Here is a 16,129-nt window from a genome sequence, read left to right on the forward strand (position 1 = left end):
TTGTGCGGCGTATCGACTACATCTGTGGTATTAAAGAAGGAGTTGGTGCCGCTTTCCTCTTCATCACACTAAGCAGGAAATTAGCTGTCATCTCGGTAATCCAACAGTCAGAATCCTGCAGAAGAAGGGACACTATCCAAGGCTGGATTGGGAGATGAAGTTTGTTCACGAGAGGAGTTAGAAACCGAGATCTTTCATCCGTCCAGTTGGGACAGAAGAGCATTACATGTTCCATAGTCTCCAGAGCCGTGTCATTGCAGGAGCATGTTCTATTTGCGATGGAAACTCTGGAGTAACGACCCGACAGAACTGCTGTAGGAAAACAGTTGAGACGGGCACAGGTAAAGGCCCTTCGCTTAGCCTCCGAAGGAATTGTGAGGCAGTATAGAGGGATCCCTTCAGGGGGTGGAATAGCTAGGGCTAAGCCTGAACACGGCCCTCTTGCATGGGAAGCTGTGTTAGAGAAGTCAAGTTGCTGTAGCTTCTTTTTGATTAGAGGTAGGGCCGCCGGGCTAATACACTCTAAGTTAAAAACAGTTTTGCGGTTCAAATTAAGAAGACAGCGGAATTTGAGATTAATTGTAGTTTTCCAAGGAGAATTATGAATATCTCTTGGGATCAGATTGGAGAAACCACCTCTAATTCGAGCATCCGATGCTAGTAGGTGGGAGCTATAGGAAATGGCTCGACTCCATGCTCGTTTTACAATTGAGGGCTGAGCGAACTCAAGTCGTAGGGCTGCACCTGAGACACATCTCGGGACGCCGGAAAGAGATCTCAGAAACATGTGAAGTGGGCGATCCAAGTTACCTGATATTGCTGTAGTCCATACTTCACAGCCATATAATAATTTAGGGACAACTTTGGCATTAAATATTTGAATTGCTGCTGGAAGGTGTTTGCCGCCCTTCTGGTGATAAAATCGGACAATGGCATTAGAGGTCGTGGTTGCAGCAAGAGAGGCAGATTGTAGATGGGTGGTCCAGGAGAGATTATAAGTAAATATTAAGCCTAGATATTTAAAGGCTTTTACCTTTTCTAAGTAGCCACCTGTGATCTTAAGCGGCTCCAGCTTGAGTTTGCGGGAACGAGTGAAGTGGAGGACTTTCGATTTTTTATAATTAATATTAAGAGCTTCCGCCTTACAATAGGCGATAAATGCATTAACTGCATTTGCTAGGTCCGCAGCTGTTCTGGATAAGATGACGGCATCATCTGCATAGAAAAGGGAAGCAACGGGGTGGCCTGCTAAGTGAGGAGGATACTTAGTTGCTAGCTTCAAAGGGGAAAGAGCATCATGAAGATAAAGATTAAACAGTAAAGGGGCCAAGAGACAACCTTGTCGGACGCCCCTGGCCGTTGGGAATGGAGTGGTAAGGGAGCCGTTGGGACCAATTTGAACGCGAGCTGTGGTGTTTGAATAAAGGGAAATAATTAGGGAGAGGAGGTGCGGATCAATTCCCAGATGGGCAAGCTTGGACCATAATCTCTGCCTAGGAATGGAATCAAAGGCGGCCTCCAAGTCCATGAAAGTGGCAAACAGGTGGCCATGCCTTGGTGCAGTGTATTTACTGGCAAGGTGATAAAGAGTTAGACAGTGGTCCATGGTTGATGCTGACTTCCGGAAGCCAATCTGTTCTGGCGGTAGAATGTTTCTCTCATGGACCCATGAAAGAAGTTCTTCCAGTAAGACAGCGGCAAATATTTTCCCCGGAATAGATAGTAAACTGATGGGGCGATAGTTCCTAGGGATGTTTGGCTGGCCGCCTTTGAAAATCGGAACTATTGTAGCTTCTCTCCAGGAGTCGGGGATGTCTAGGGCGGAGGAGATAGCGGTGAATACAGGAGTCAGCTGTTCACTCCACCAAAGAGGATCAGTCAGGAAAAGGTCCAACGGGACCATGTCTGGGCCGGGGGCCTTATTCCTTCGCATGGACATTATGATGTTGAAGATGCGGGTTGAGGTAAAATTTACTGAGGAGGTGGAACTAAGAGAACAGGAACAGAGGTCCAACGGGGATTGAAGGTGATCTGTAAGATGATTTGGAGAAGCGAAACTGGCTGATATATCTATGTGTGTTGTGAATGTGCAGAGGAGTGAGCTCAGAGGGAACTACAATGCAAAAAAGAAAGAACCGCAATGGTTACTTTTGCTTTCAGGTAATCGTCCCTGCCTATCCCACACCTGGTGCCTCAGGCCTAGATCTGAGCAGGGGAACATTTTCCAGCCCAAGTGCTGCATTTCCTCACGGTCAACTTGCTGGGGAACACATGTGAATGGTGGCCAGGGCCAGAGGCAAAAATAGAAGGAGTTTTAATGAAATCACACATTTGAAGGTCAGCAGTTCGAATTCCCATGACGGGGTGAGCTCCTGTTGCTCTGTCCCAGCTCCTGCCAACCTAGCAGTCTGAAAACATGCCAGTGCAAGTAGATAAATAGGTACCACTGGTGCAGGAAGGTAAGACTTTTGGGAAGTCAAGCTCAATCACAAGTTGGGACGGAGAGAGTCTTGCCTCAGTTGTAGACAATACTGAGCTAGGTGAACTAATGGTCTGACTTAGAATAAGCCAGCTTCCTATGGAACGGTCTCCCTTGGGAGTTGATGGACTTTTCTTCTTTGGACCTTTTTAAGCAGAGGTTGGATGGCCATCCATCATGGATGCTTTAGCTGAGTTTCCTGCATTGCAGGGGGTTGGACTAGATGACCCTTGGGGTCCCTTCCAGCTCTACAATTGTATGATTCTATGATTCCTACAAATGTCAGGATTGTGAGATGTCTGTATTCATGCCTGTTTGCCCATGACACCGTCTTGTAATTAATGTGGATATATCTTGACAATCTGTGCTGCCCCCCCCCTCAGCCCCTTTCTTTTAAAGACTGAACACATGCTTGCACACTCAGACAAAATAAAATATGTGAGACTAGGTGTGACCTTGCCATCTGGCAGCTCCGAGAAGAATAAAATGCACTGTTTTGTGTGTTAAATAGATATCGCGTGAGAGTGATGGAAAAGCGGGTGGGTGGACGGGCTGGCAGGCTGGCTGGCAATTCGGCTAGAGCTGTGTTTTGTTTTGTTCTCCTTCCCTCCCCTCCCCCCCAGCCACGTGCCTTCTGGAAATTAACAGTACTCCACCAAAGTCAACACAATTACCGTGCAGCGTTAAACGAGAGGACATCACTCTCTCCCAACCTCTCTCTCTCTCTCTCTCTCTCTCTCTCTCTCTCCCCCCCCCCCCCACCACTCGCAATCTCCTCTATCTGAAATGTGCTCCCTTGCTACACAAGGAGAACTAGATGATAGATATAATAGATGGGCCTGCTGAGCAATTTGTGCTGCCTGCCAGGCTCTCCGCGGCCCCCACGCTGCGTGGCATTTTCCCGACTGTTAGTTCGCATATGCAGAAATGCCATTTATTTGGTCTGCCTCATCTGCCTGCCTGGTGGCGAAGGAGAGTGGAGAGATGTAATTGTAATGGAAGGGCGGTTTGTTTGTTTTTCCTTTCCTGTGAGGTGATCGCCATGGGATGGAGATTACTACAAGAACATGGCACTTGCCAGAGAGACAATGGACGGGCAGGCTCAAACAGCATCGGATGAACCACTGGGTGCAGCTACTGCCTTATTAATAACCACTGACCAGTGATCAATAATCTTCTGTTTCCTGTAGGTGGGCAGGGCCTGGTCCCCAGAAGTCTAGCAAGCCTGGTGTCAGCACACAACAGTCTCAGGCAGTTGGCAGTGCCCCAATGCCTTTGCCATGGCCCACTGATGATACATGTCCTGGATCCCCATGTCAACTTTTTCTTTTCTTTTAGGGTTCTCATCTACACTGGGTCTGGGAGGCACCATTTTAATTTCCCACAAGGCCCCTAATGTAGCATCACTTGAGGGCATTGTGGGAAATTAAGATGCCAGCCCCTAGTGGTGCTCAGGGAGGTGCCATTTTGGTTCCCCGCAATGGCTCCTTATGCAGCAACACTTGTGGCATTGTGGGAAATTAAAATGGCAGCCTGCTCTGAGAGGTGCCATCTTAATTTCCCACAATGCCCTGAGTGATGCTAAATTGGGGGCACTGTGGGGACTTAAAAAAGGCAGAATTCTTTTCCCCAGTTCAGGAAGCTTGGAACTACAAAGGAGCTGTTGCTTCAGCAACAAAGCAGCTCAGACCAGGAGAAAATACAGGAACTGCTATGCCTCTTACCACCTCTCAGCCAGTTCCTGGTCCCTGATATGTATTCAGTGCTCTGTGTTTGCCTGAGCTTGAGTCTGGGCTAAGGATTCTGAGCCCTTGTGTTCTGATTTGATACATGATCTCCAATCATGTAGCATTATTAGGTTTGGGGCTACTGGCATTGGCTCTTAAGCTCTTACGATTTGGAGCTTGGGGGTTTAGACAGCCAATCACATTGGGAGTGGGAGTGGCCCAGGCCTTCAGAAATACATATAAGAAATTGCTTTGCCCCTGTTGTTCAGTTCTGTTAAGTCTCTTGCTGTTATCACTGTGTCTCGCTTAGTCAAAACCCAATTCAGTTCTGATATGGACAAATTTCCATCTTCGTCCCTCTCATTCCATGTAGCTTCACATGCAGCTACCTGGAAGCTTTGCGGGGGCCTGAAGTTCCTGCCTGGTTTCTTCTATTTCTTCTTCTCCTGTGGCCCTGAGAGGAGGAGATGCATTGGAGAAACAGTCAGGAACCCAAGCAGCGTGGGGACCTCCATTTGTGGAGCAGAGATGTGGGAGAAATTTGATCCTGTTTGCATTTCTACATGAAACTACTTAATTCACACTTCCCAAAGCTAGATGAGAACCGAAACAAAGGCAACCTTTGAGATTCGCACTACTCTGAATTTGTGAAGCAGTTCGCCAACCGAACAAAATGCAAATATTAGAGGGAAATGTGCAGAAAGCAGACAAATGTGAGTGAAAATAACATACAAAGATGCATTATGTTAGGGGAGATTGCTTGCAAAAAATATGCACGTGAGTCAAAACTGCATATGCAAATGTTTATCAGAAGAATTTTGCATCTCCCGTTAACAAACTGGGTGTTACAGAAACATGTCTGCTTCGGACCTGGAAAGCCAGTCAGATAGTCTAGAGCATGGGTCAGCAAACTTTTTTCACAGGGGGCTGGTCCACTGTCCCTCAGGCCTTGTGGGGGGCCGGACTATATTTTGAAAAAAAGAGAAACCCACTACTCTCTCCTCCCTTCTCCACAGCACCGGACGAGCCCCGGTGGCTGCTTATCTGTGCCTTGCAAGCGGTAGGGGCTGGTGGTGGCGGCGGGACGATGAGTGGTGCAAAAGGGCTGGCTCCGGAGAGGGGCTGCTTAAAATGGTGCTCAACGATGGCTCAACAAAGCCCAGCCCCCTTCCTTCTCTAGGCAGGGTGAGGAGAAGCCAGGAGGAGGGAGGGAGGAGGCGCCGCCACGGTGTGTGTGAGGGAGAGGGAGGGAGGGGGAAATGGCGCAGCCTGAACAATCAGAATCCCCATGCGATCCACACAGCGATTCCTGGACTGTCTGTGGACCGGATCCAGAAGGCAATTGGGCCGGATCTGGCCCCCGGGCCTTCGTTTGCCAACTTATGGTCTAAAGCAGTGTTCCCCAACCTTGGGCCTCCAGCTGTTTTTGGACTACAATTCCCATCATCCTTGATCACTGGTCTTGCTAGCGAGGGATGATGGGAGTTGTAGTCCAAAAACAGCTGGAGGCCCAAGGTTGGGGAACACTGGTCTAGAGCACCTTCTCCCTGGTTTGTTTGTTTTTTAAATGTGTGCATTAAATGTGATAATGTATTTTAATGTGGCATCTAGATGTATGTCTTATGTATGCTTAGAGCTGTATCCTAAATCTTCATGTTCAAATTAGAACTGGTATGTTGATTCCCCCTCCCACCCCCCACTCCCAAGTTTCAGTTCACCTCCAAAATACACCTCTTGGAAGGAATGAGAGAAACCACGCCTTTGTGTCCACACACACACACAGGCACAAAAGAAAAGATTTATTTTTTCTGTCTGGACAAACAAGTTTCTCTGAGCCCTTTGCAACCACCAGGTCATCAATCTCGCTCTTTTTAGAGAGGCTTAAAAGTGTCCCGCGAGAAAGGGGGACAATAAAATTTCCCTGCCTTTGCTTTATACTTCCATTCTTCTCTAGTTGTTGGGCAGGAACCAAAAGCCTCTTGCAAAGTCAGGTGTGTATTGGTGTGTGTGTGTGAGAGAGAGACAGGCAACTCCCATATAGAACACCAGCCTTTAGATCAGCCTCTCTTATTCTCTTTTTTACAGACAGTTTATAGGCCTTGCTGAGTGCTTTCCCCTTACCTCCGCCCTGGTCTTTCCCTGCCGCAGAAGCCCATATTTCTCTACATAAAGATGCCTGGCCACAGATGTTGGAGCACCAACAACCCAATAATAATCATAATGATAATCATAAAAGAAGACCCACAAGAACTCGTCCATCTAAAGAAGGACGTGGCCTGCCTTCTAAGCATTTCTCAATCAAAGGCTGATAAATAAAACATGGGTTCTGTGTTAAAGGGCTGGGGGTTGTGTGTGGGGGGGGAGCCCTCTTAACAGATTAAAATGCTCACGGCGGCTGACACCATGAAATAAGTGTGCAAAACCGGGTGGCAGTTAAGAAGTGGCTTTTTGCCGACAGCTACAGGCTGGGGTGTGAGTCTTGGCTATAGCTGCCGTTGAGAATGAGGTGTGCCTCAATTGGGAACACTTCAAAAATGACATAATGTTGCTGCAGTCACTTGAATTTTTATTGGAAACTAGGAACACGGGGAGCGAGCTGCTTTTTTACTAAATCAGACAGCTGGTCCATCTAGGTCAGTGCTGTTGACACTGGCTGGCAGCCGCATACCAGGATTTCAGGCAGGAGATTTTTCCAGCTCTACCTGGGGAGATCAGGGATTGAACTCGGAAACTTGTGCATTCAGAGTAAATGCTCTACAACTGAGCTATGGCCCTGCCTTACTGAAGACCAAGATTATTTGATAGGTTGCCTCACGTTTTGGAATAATCTCATCAGGAAGCAGCAAACCTAGATCATAATAGCAAAATACAGTGTGAAACTTCAAAACACCCCGAACTTTAAAATTAGCCAGCACAAAAGGACAAATGTCTACCTAGCAGAGTCATAAAAATGCAATATAACCGGAATAATAATAAAAAAAACACCATGTCAAGAGCTTGCTTAAATGCACTCCTTAAAATGCCAGAGAACATCTGGGACTTCAAGGATGCATTACCTGAGATTTCAGCTTTGTAGATGACTCTCAGGATCCCTTCCAACTCTGCAATACTATGATTTGATGGTCGGGAATTACAGAAGTTGTAGTCCAGCAGGCCGCAGGTTCCCCACCCTATACATCAGTAGTCTTCCAAAAAAAAATCTGATGTTGGGCCCAATTTTGATCCACACATACCTGTTAAGTTGTGGGTGAACATATCAGACGACACAGTGGTTCTTCAAACAGCTCTTGTTTATTCACAGGCCAGAACAGAACTGAACTGAAGGGTTCAGTCAGCCTGCTTATTTAGAGCTCCAGTACAATGTAACTGTAACAATTTTCTAAAACTATCCAATCACTGAACGTCACTTTCGATCCCTTATTTGCATAACTATCTACAGTATCCCCCTGCTGGCCCAGGGTGAGAACTAAAGTACATAACAATACCTTTATTTGCTGCACTTTCATTTGTGTGTGTGTGTGTGTGTGTGTGTGTGTGTGTGTAGCAGTAAAGTGTACATTGTACAAAATTGCCACAACAGCAAGAATAAATATCAACAAATACATCAGTAATCTGACAGTGCCAGAGAAAAGGGCTCATGTGGAGACAACTTTTGGTGTTTGTATGTTGCAGCCGGTGATTCCTGAGTGACAGGGAGGATGCTCAAATGGCCCAACTATATGGGTGCAGTGAATGGGTTAAAGAACAGTCCATGCAAACAGGTCCAGTCCAGTGATAGGGGAGGTTTGGTCCTCTACATGTTGGACTCCAGCTCTCTTCTGCCCCAGCAATCAAGGCTAATAGTACAGTGGTACCTCAGGACCATAAAGAAGGCTGATCGCTGAAGAATTGATGCTTTTGAATTATGGTGCTGGAGGAGACTCTTGAGAGTCCCATGGACTGCAAAAAGATCAGACCTCTCCATTCTGAAGGAAATTAGCCCTGAGTGCTCACTGGAAGGACAGATCCTGAAGCTGAGGCTCCAATACTTTGGCCACCTCATGAGAAGAGAAGACTCCCTGGAAAAGACCCTGATGTTGGGAAAGATGGAGGGCACAAGGAGAAGGGGACGACAGAGGACAAGATGGTTGGACAGTGATCTCAAAGCTACCAGCATGAGTTTGACCAAGCTGCGGGAGGCAGTGGAAGACAGGAGTGCCTGGTGTGCTCTGGTCCAGGGGGTCACAAAGAGTCGAACACGACTAAACGACTAAACAACAACAACAACCTCGGGTTACATACGCTTCAGGTTACAGACGCTTCAGGTTACAGACTCCGCTAACCCAGAAATAGTACCTCGGGTTAAGAACTTTGCTTCAGGCTGAGAACAGAAATCGTGCTCCGGCGGCGCAGCGGCGGGAGGCCCCATTAGCTAAAGTGGTGCTTCAGGTTAAGAACAGTTTCAGGTTAAGAACGGACCTCTGGAACGAATTAAGTACTTAACCCGAGGTGCCACTGTAAATAACTAATGGGACCCATGGAGAACTGCAGGTTTCTCAACCCTGTTCTTGGCTTCTGAGAGGTGCTTATCGAGAAGCAGTTTCCACACGACTGGGAGAACCCTGAATGGGCACATCTCTGACACGTTTTATTATCAATCTCATGTAGTGCTTGCAAATCTGCTTTTCAGTGGCAGGCTTTCTGAACTGCAGATTGCAACTTAAAACACATGGTTTGCAAACAGTCGGGTGTAGACTGGTTTTTTGGATGGCGGTGGATAGTTTTATTTTTTGCAGCAGAGTCTTAAAGACTGGCACATCTAGCAAGAGCTTATTTTTTCATGGTTCCCTGCTTTTTGTGCTTGAAAGCAGGAGGAAAGCCTTCGCACTGGAGGTCACAGCAAAAGCCTCTTGAATATTTTATCAGCTCAGCATCTTGGCCTTTTGCCTACAAAGACAACTATCGTCTGTGAAGGGCAAAGCGATTGGGGTGTGGGATTGATATAAGTCAGCTGATGTGTCTATGGCAGTTCCTTGTTTGCACTCAGAGCACATAAGCCGGGGGGAAACAGCAAGGGCTTAGACGAGATTTGGCCGGCTAATTCTGCCTGCTAATGGGCAGAATCGCAAGAGCTAAGAGGCGATGCAATCTTACCAGCCGCAGGACTCTCTCTCTCTCTCCGCTTTGCAAAGGGATGCTACTACTTTAGCTGGCACTGTAGAAGCATTAAGACTAACTCACATGCCTCTTCTTCTCCCTCCTATCCAGGGAACATTATATTCCAACCATAAGCACACAAACGAAGCCATCAATGCCCCATTGTTCAATGACATGCTTTGGTTATATGGCCCTGAGTGTGTCATCACATAGTGCCACATCCTCATTACCCATTTAGAATTTTTTTTTTTTAATAACACAAAGCCCATCTTGAAGATTGTCAGGACAGCATGACCAGTAATCAGAATAGGGGGGACGACCCTAAAAATGTAATAGCATCATTTATTCCAAAAACTCTGTTATATCTTGCCTTGGGAACTCATTATGTTCCTCCTACATCGTGTGCCAATGCTAGATCTCCCCAATCTGATAATTACTTTAATAACTTCCTCAAATGCTGATCACTAGATGCATTTATGAGCTGCCTGCAAAACAAACAAAAAACCAAACCCTGGCCCTCTCTCACAAACCTATTGCTTATCATATCCCTCAAGAAATCAGCATTTAACTTCCTCCCATGATCCACCAGGTGTTCTGTCCCAGGTACCAACATAGCAAAGCAGGGGAGTGGTTGCATTGCCACAGATATCTGTGAATAAGCAATTTGCTCCCAACAAAGAGTGGAGGTGGACAGTGAGTTTATAACTCTCTTCTTTCACTTGCAGGACCAGGCGTCGGGTTCCCATACCCCAACCCATGCAAATAAGAGACCATGAGGCTGGTTTTTTGGGTCAAAAACGGGCCTAACTTTATTAAATCTCCTGATATACCCTGCAGAGGACCTTAAGGTCCATAAATAGCAACACTCTAGAGGTCCTGGGCCCTAAGGAAGTCAGATTAGCCTGAACCAGGGCCAGGGCCTTTTCAACACTGGCTCCAGCCTGGTAGAACACTCTGTCACATGAGACCAGGGCCCTGCAGGATCTGATTTATTTCCGCAGGGCCTGCAAGACAGAGCTGTTCCGCCTGGCCTTTGGTTTGGACTCAGTCTGACCCTTATGTTTCCCTCCCTTTATGTGATCTATGAGCTACTTTTAAAATGAGGCTGCATTTTAAATTGCATTTTAACCTGTATTTTAAATTTTGTTTTGTTTTTTGTTTTGTTCCCCCCCCCCATTATATTTTTACTGTAATTTTTACTGGTGTTAGCCGCCCTGAGGCCGGCTATTATTATTATTATTATTATTATTATTATTATTATTATTATTAAAAAAGAGGTTTGGCTTGGGCATGGGACAATCAAAATACTTCCGGCCAACCCACTGGAAGTGACGCATGGTCAATCCAGAGGGGTGTTCCTAAGACTTACATCAAATAGGACCACTGTTTGGGGGAGTGCCTTTGGCCCTGCCCCCCCTGGGCACATGGACTTGGCCACTCCCCCTGGATCCCTTTAATGGGATACCCCAGCGCTTGGAGGGGCAGACGGAGACTACAACCTCCCCTCCATCCTAAACAAAGGAATGCCCCAATGCCAGTTGTAACAATTGCTGTGATGCAGGCAAAACCACCGGGTCAGTGTCAATTAGCCCAGTGGGGAAATTTCTACCCGGCTCCTTAAAGAATGGTGGCCACTGGAGCCACAGCAAAGGCATTGACTATCAGCTTAAACTGAGGGGTGGGGAACCCGGCGAAGGAACAAACAGGTATTGCTCCAGCTGTGGGCTGCTTAAATAGGCAAGGGGCAGATTCGAAGGAAGCCTACCTGCTATGTTGGCTCCGCCCCCTGGCACAGCCCAAGTGCTAGCCTGCAACCCCATTAGCCAAAGCTGGGTGCAGGCTAGGATCCAGTTCCTGATAGGCGGAGGGGGATTATGAAGCCTATGCCGCCCTGCAACACTGCTGCACCAAGAGGGCTGAGCAGACTTATGCTTGTCTAAAGACTGTGGCTCTTAAAGGGCCAGCCTCAATTATAATTTAATACTGGGGTTGTGCTATGGTCTCCTTCATCAAAATGATTTTAAGTTGCTTTGCTGGGGTGTCTAAGCGTCCACTGTCATTTGCCTCCTTCCTTTCCCCAGGTGAAGCTCTTGTGGAAGGGGGAGAGGGAGGAGATGCTTTGAGCACCCATGCCAGGAGAAAAGCTGGACAATTCCCAGGTCAGATTCAGGGGTCTTTACGTCTTCCTATCTAGGTCTGCAAAACTAGGGGGACTCTCAAGCACCTATAATTGAGCTGCAAGTTTGCACGGTCCCACAAGTAGTGAAGGCTCACTGTAGAAAAATCCTGCAGCTATTGTGTACAGCTGCAGCTCACGTGCATCAGCCGAGAGCACTTGTCCTCGCTCCTTTTTTATTCATTCATTTACTGTTTGATTGGCAGGCCTGGAGGAACTGACATTTTGCATTTCTCCACCAAACAGGACCACTTCAACCGCCGCTCAACGATCACTGCCCTTCCTTTCCAATGTGCTTCAACCTTGACATCCATGAGAAACCTTCTGCCCTCTGCTGACACTGACAATTATCCCCAGTTGTGGGGGAAGGTATGTGACACAACCCTTTGTGTCTGCCAAGACTTGACAATAGACCAGCTCATTTCCCCAAGGGCTTCCCAACAGCTATTGGAGAATAATGACTTTCGGGAACTACTGACCTGAGCTGGACTCAGCATGATGACCTAGATTTCACTGCTTATCCCCTGAGACATCCCAACCATGAGAAGTTGGCCTCTGAAAGCGTGTCTCCTAACATGCTACAATCGCCCTCCCCATAGTTCAATGGGCTCCTTAAGTTCTGCTCACATATAGAATGCATGATGTAATATGTTTGAGTTTGGGCTGGCTTTTGAGTCATCGGCATCTGAGATAGCTCAGTTGGTAGAGCTTGAGACTCTAAATCTCAAGGTCGTGGGTTCAAGCCCCACATTGGGCAAAAGATTCCTGCATTTCAGGGCGTTGGACTAGATGTTCCAAGTCTCTGATTCTGTGAGCTCTCAATTGACTTTTTACCAAGCTACATTCATTTTGTATTGCATCTACTTTCTTTATGGCGGCCCTGGGTGGTGTGAATGGAATTGCAAGAGGCAGTGTGCAAATGGTATTAGCATGAAGTCCCTGTCCCTTCCAGGATAGTTAAATGGTGGAATTTGCTGCCACAGGATGTTGCAGTGGCTACCAGGTATGAAGGAAGAAACTCTTATTGTCTGTGTTGGGCAGGACTGACCTGACCTGATGCTCTCAAGCTCGCTTGCAAATTGGAACACAGCTCCCGGTCAGGCTGCAGTCTTTCCCAAATTTTGCAATACAGTTTTGTTTGGCGAAAAAGCGCACTTCACGAATGTGCACAACATGCATATATTACAGGTGAATGCATTGGAAAGTGTGCACTTCGTATAAAAAGTATGTACAATTAAAATGCAGGGTTTTGGAGCAAGTGTATATGCAGGGTACCCTGTTAAAGGGATCTAGGTGGAAGACTCTATCGAGAAGCCAAGTGTATGACAGATGGACCATAGAGCTTCCAGCAGTAGCCTTTGGACGGCCACCTTGGTTGACTGGCATCTTGAGGAGGCCATAATCCTTGGCACGCCCCTCTCAAAATATTTCAGCCATCTGGCAGGAGGCTGAAATGGATATACACCCAGTGCCTGAGCCAAAGGCCACCTACATCTGGAATCAATAAAGTGGTGGCCATTCATTAACCCCAGATTCTTCTCTTGTTGAGTTTGTTTCTTACATCTAGCTGTAGCTTTTGCACATGAAGGGGTAACTCTGCAATTGGGCTGCAATGCTGTAGAACAATGATTGCGGGAAACTGCAAGAGCGGAGAGTGATATTGTGCTTGAATCTTGTTTGTGGGTTTCCTGCAGGTATCAGGTTGGCCACTGTGAGAACAGGATGCTGGACTAGATGGGCCACTGGCCTGATCCAGCACGATCTTCTTCCTTTCTTAAGCAAAGATAACACCATAAAAACAGTGATATCAGATGACATTGCCAGCAAATTTTTTGATGGGAGTAAAAGATGATAACAAAGACAAGTGAGGACAACACACATATTTTTTTACAAGGGATTTTGTTTTTCTACTGCGAGCGGAATAATTCCCAGAAGCAAATATATCCCTAAACACCACCCAAAATGTTATCAGCAACAGTGAACAATTTCCTACTTTCAATATAAGCCTGAGGAGACAACCCATTAAATGCAAGGTGTAAGCTCAGATGCATGAGGAAAACACAAAAGACAATTGAGTGCAGCCTCCAGTCTGTGTACCCAATAAAATCAATATTTTAATGAACCAAAATGCTGAAAAGGCGGGAATCCATCTTGCTTTGGGGAGCCCATCCTTAACTCACCTAGTATTCATGCTGCCTCCTGGTAGGCCGCAGCCTTTTGTTTGCTTAGCTGTCTTCCTGGTCTCCTAATCACCTACCGGTTCAATACTTTGCCACCCAGCAAGCAATCCGTTGAAAGGTGCACACAAACAGGCCGATTTTTCAGCTGGGCCTCACACAATGGCACCTTTTCTAATTGTGTTTGTCGGCTCTGGTAATGGCCTCGCAGCTCCATGCATAACAAGCGTTTTAATTGTACCTGGGTAGCGGTGATAACACTACGGGGTGGAAATTCTCTATATTGGTTGCAAGCGAGAGCCCATTTATTCTGGGTGATTCAATGCGGTTTATTAACTGGGCAAGATTGGGTGGCTGGAGCCTTCTTTATTAAAGTGATTGGCTGCTTTGTAGCGACTGAAATAAATTGTGATAATAGCCAGAACAAATTAGCTTGCATATGCATTGGCACTTCTGGGGAAAACGGTGTGTGTGTGTGTGTGTGTGTGTGTGTGTGTGTGTGTGTGTGTGTAGGAAAGAATAAGACCCTTCAGGCTGTGTGTAAAACATCTTTATTTCAGGGTGGGAATACATTTAAACCCCACCAATTTTTTAAAAAAGCATCAAATGCACTTTAATTAGTATGTGTAGCTCTTACATTTTCCAAAATCACCAGTCAAGTTTGAGAAGGACTGCAGAGCGAGAGGCAGTCCAAATGTCCCTATTTTTCAGGGACAGTCCTGGATTTACAGAAGCTATCCCTATTTCAGATTTGATCCTGTGATGTCCTGCTTCTCCTTAGGATGTCCTTATTTTCACTGGATAAATGTTGAGGATATGGAGTTATGCAATCCCCAAGCTTAGGAAATATGTAACTATACAGTCATACTTTGGGTTGAAGTAGCTTCGGGATGAATATTTTCAGGTTGTGCTCCGTGGCAACCCAGAAGTAATGGAGCACGTTACTTCTGGGTTTCGCTGCTCGCGCATGCGCAGACGCTCAAAATGATGTCATGCACATGCGCGGAAGTGGCGAAACGCGACCCGCGCATGCGTTTGCTTCAGGATGCGAACGGGGCTCTGGAACGGATCCCGTTCGCATCCAGAGGAGTGGTACCTCTGGTTACATACTTAATTTGTTCTGGAGGTCCGTTCTTAACCTGAAGCTGTTCTTAACCTGAAACACCACTTTAGCTAATGGGGCCTCCCACTGCTGCCCTGTCAGCACCGCAAGATTTCTGTTCTCATCCTGAAGCAAAGTTCTTCACCCGAGGTACTATTTCTGGGTTAGCGGAGTCTGTAACCTGAAGCGTATGTAACCTGAAGCGTATGTAACCTGAGGTACTACTGTACAACCGTTAGAAGACATCTGAAGGCAGCCGTGTATAGAGAAGGGTTTTTTTAAAAAAAAAGTTTAAGTTTTATTATATTTTTATATATGTTGGAAGCCACCCAGAATAATTATTCTTGTTCTTCTTATGGAATAGGACACCCCTATTTTCAACAAGAGAGCTGTTGGAAGGTATGCTGCACATCCCTTGTAGAAATGCGACACAGCGGCCTCCCCTAACTTCTGGTGCTTTTCAGATGCTGATAGACTACAATTCCCATCATTCCTCACCATGGACCATGCTAGTTCAGGCTGTTGTTGTAGTCCTACAGCATCTGGAAGGCATCCCTTTGGGGGAGGCCAATGCTAAGCCTGAGGGAGAGAAGGGGCTGAAAAGGCTAGAGGAACTTTTATGATAGATTCCATGCAAGCTGGACGGAAGCAGTTTTTACCTGAAATTACATCAGGAATATTGCAACATGAGAACCCTGCTAGATCATGTCAGTGGCCCACCTAGCAGAATATAACAGAGTTCAGGGCAGTTTTTGTATTGACAATGCAGCACTGGAAGTCTATGATTTACTGGAGTCAATCAATTTAGTGCTAAAGGATATAAGAAGACCTGCTGGAAAAGTGGGTGGGATGTTTCAATCCTGCCTCCCAAAAACATGTTTTAGATTTTACTATGCTTTGTTTTATGATGTTTTAAATGTATGTTATTGATTGATTGTGGAAGGCACGTTGGGTTGCACTGGTGAAAGAACAAATGTGTATAATAAAATAAAATAATTAAATAACCAGTATGCCCTCCTGGAAATCCAGAGCTTTTCTTCTGGCTAATATACACATTTTTGCATGCAATTTTTGCCTTATGTATATATTTTGGCAAAGCATTTCCCCCTAATATAATGTACTTGTGTATGTTATGGATGTATGTATTTTTGATTCATACTTTACCCTAATATATGCATTGTTTTTGTACATAGTACTTGGTTGGAGAACTGCATTGCAAAATTCGGAGGAGTGCCAGTCTGGAAGGGTGAAGTTTTGGAAAGAACAAATTAGGTAGACACAAATTTAGTTGAGAACTGGATCGAATTTCTCCTTCATCCCTAGTCCTGGGTG

The 16,129-nt window shown here is 46.2% G+C and overlaps 1 long non-coding RNA gene across 1 annotated transcript in view; it reads left to right on the forward strand.

Moving 5' to 3' along the window:
- Positions 1-13,297, forward strand: part of LOC309345686 — a 105,244-nt gene extending 91,947 nt beyond the window's left edge. The window contains exons 2-3 of the long non-coding RNA XR_014158346.1: positions 11,765-11,887; positions 13,213-13,297. This is a non-coding gene — a long non-coding RNA (uncharacterized lncRNA). The remainder of the gene's footprint in view (positions 1-11,764; positions 11,888-13,212) is intronic.
- Positions 13,298-16,129: the final 2,832 nt, after the last annotated feature.

Source organism: Podarcis erhardii (assembly GCF_964252035.2).
Source record: "Podarcis erhardii genome assembly, chromosome: 1".
NCBI classification, from domain to species: Eukaryota; Metazoa; Chordata; class Lepidosauria; order Squamata; family Lacertidae; genus Podarcis; species Podarcis erhardii.